The sequence below is a fragment of the Pteropus alecto genome, unplaced genomic scaffold (assembly GCF_000325575.1).
Source record: "Pteropus alecto unplaced genomic scaffold, ASM32557v1 scaffold87, whole genome shotgun sequence".
Lineage (NCBI taxonomy): Eukaryota > Metazoa > Chordata > Mammalia > Chiroptera > Pteropodidae > Pteropus > Pteropus alecto.
In genome coordinates, this window is record NW_006443225.1 from 22817299 (window position 1) to 22820240 (window position 2942).

A 2942-nucleotide genomic window follows, 5' to 3' on the forward strand; every position below is an offset into this window, starting at 1 on the left:
GGCTCTGGGCCGCTGCTGCCGGGAAGCCCCCCAGGACTGCGTGGTGTGCGTGTGGTCCCTCTGGAAGGCGGGGCCTGGCTGTGGGACCGGTGACTCCCCCGCGAGGGGACAGTGGGTCAGGGGCCAGGCGGGAGGCGATTTAGGGGATCGATTCTGGGAAGAGAATTGTACCACCCCCTTCTCCGCCCCGTAGCTTGTCGTCACATCAGAATAAAGCCCAGACCCTTCGCCGTGGCCTTGACCTGTACTTCCGCCCACCCCTCCACCGCCCCCTGCCCCACTCTTCCCCTCGGCCCCTCCTTCAGGGCCTCCCCGATTTCTTCCAGTCCCTCGACGACCCGAGCTCCAGCTCGCTCGGGGCCTGGAGGGCCCGTGAGTTCCTAAGCTCCTTTCGCCTGTCCAGTCTCCCGTCAGGCGCCAGCTCCCCGGGAACCCTTCGGACAGGCCCGTCTGAGCGGGCCCCTCCCGCCCGTCTGCTTCGTCTGTTTTCCTAGGACCTCTCGCCTCCTCGAGCGCCCAGCCTTTCTCCATCTCCTCGACAGTCTGTCTTCCTGTGGCCTTGTGCTCACTGAGGGTCCAGCCCAGAGGGACGCTCTGTCGACGCGGAAGGTGGACAATGGTGCCACGTTAATTTCTATTTCTTTGATGACTTGCGAGCCGAAAACATTTATTAAACTTCATGCTTTAGCAATAAGATGGTGTATTAGTCAGGGTTCTCTCGAGAAACAGAACCAGTAGGAGATAGATGGTCGGTTAGCTAGCTAACTGCACAGACAGACAGACAGACAGACGACAGGTAGGTAGGTAGGTAGGTGGCAGGTAGTTAGCTCATGCACAGGTGTGGCGTGGGCGCACGTTCTCACTTCCTTGGAGTCCGTGCCTGAGACCGAGTTGCTGGGTGAAGGTAAATTTGCGTTTCGGCTTTTAAGAAACTGCTAACCTGTTTCCCAAAGTGGGTGCACCGCTGACATCCCACCGGTCAGGCTGAGAGCCCCAGTCCCTCGCGCCCTCAGCGTCTCGTTCGGAGCCGTCTTAGTGGGTTTGCGGGCGCGGCTCACTGTAGTCTTAATTCTGAACGTGCCCTTCGAGCGGGTAAGATCTTCGCGAAGCCGGCTCCGAGCTCCTTCGCTGTCTGGGCGCCCGGAGCTTTCATGTCCTGCTGACGACCGTGGCGCGATTCGCTCGCTCTGATGCCCCATTCAACGACGCTGACTCGGACCCTGCAGTAGGCGAGGCAACGTCCTGGGATGAAGCCGCGCATTAGCGTGACTCCTGCGCTCAAGGACCTGACACCTGGTGGGACCCGTGGACCTCGGCGGTGAGGGCTGCAGCACAGTGTAATAGGTGCAGATAAAGGGCCCGGGTGAGTCAAGTCCCGGTCTGGGCCTGGTCCCCTGTCAAGGCCTCCAAGCCCATCATCCTCCGCGGGAGACCCTCTTCCCCGGGCTCCAGGCCGCTTTCCAGCTTGGGGGGTGGGAGGAGCGAGGTGGGCCGACGGCCGGCAAAGGCGCAGGGGCCTCACGCTTCATTCACTTCGGGGCATTAGCGCGGCCGTTATCCAGCGCGGACTGAGATGCCGAACCCGCTGGGCTTCTGTTCTTGCCTCTTCGAGCGGAAAGGTCAGGTCCTGTCCGCGTGAGCCGTCCAGCCCAGGATGCCACGTAGGCCGTTCCCCGGCGGATTCCGTTCCGCCCCCACACACTGACTTTCCTGAAGGAGGAAGTGGCTGGAATGGACCAGGAGCCAAATTCGGAGGTTCTGAGACGTGGCATTTGCAGGGAAAGGAGGGCGGTTTCTGGCGCCCTGGCGCCCCCATGGCTTCTCGCGCGTGTCCCTCCACCCCCCGCAGTCAGCGCCTCCTGCCACCCGGCGAATGGCCGACTATGCAGCACTGACCTGCAGATTTTGAACGAGTAGAAGGGAACCAGCGGTTGTTCCCCAGCCTTTAGATGGGGAACGAAATCGCGCAGGTAGATGATGTGACACAGGTCTGGTCAGTGTCCCTAGAAGACACTACACAGCACTCCACGAAGTCCCGAAGCCTGTGAGGGATCACGCAGCTCACACACAGTGCCCTCGACTGAGGCAGTGGAACGTCCCAGAGCCCAAGCGATGCCCACGTAGAAATTTGGTGACACGTGCCGTGACGCCGAGCTGGGCTCGTTAACTCCGTAGCTCACAGCACTCGCGGGGCAGGGCGGTTCGTCAGGTGACATGCTGGTCCTGTGGGACCAGCACGGGCAGGGAGGAGCCACCGTCACGCCGAAGCGACAGACGCATCAGGGGCAGATCTGCGAACACGGAATCGCCACATGGCACGGCAAACGCAGAGGGCAGAGCCCTCACCCGGGGGACGACTTCAGGGGGCCCAGCCGCCTCTGGCACGGCCGCTGCTCAGGGGTGGCCTGCGGGCCAGGGCCTGCTCCAGCCCCACGAGCCTGGGATCTGCTCCCAGTCACCGCTCCTAGTGATCTGTGTGACACTGAAGTCCGACATGGCTCCCAGGTGGGCACAGAGGAAGTGGGGAAGTGGGCTCCACCGCCAAGGCCTGCCGTTCGAGTGAGAGATTGGAGGACGGACGAGGTTTCCCAGCCTCGGTGTCCCCCCGGCGCCGATGGCTCCCTGTAACCTGGCAGTCAGCCCTGGGCCCAGCAAGGTCCGGTTCCGGTTCCGCGAGTGGCCTCTCCGAAGTCCTGCAGAGAGAACGATGGCTTTCGAGAGCCTCGCGGCCCAAGACCCGTCCACACGCAGAGCGAGATCCTTCTGCGGAGCGGGAACAGCGCGTGGGCGCGTTTCCAGGTGCGTTTAGATGGCAGGAAGTCATCGGAGGTCCTCACGAAGTCCGCCCCCGCGTCCCTCGATGCGCGGCTCTGAGCGTTGAGTGCCACGGCCTCCGCAGTCCAGGCTGCTGCTCCCGCCACAGCGGGGGGTGGCCCTGCCCG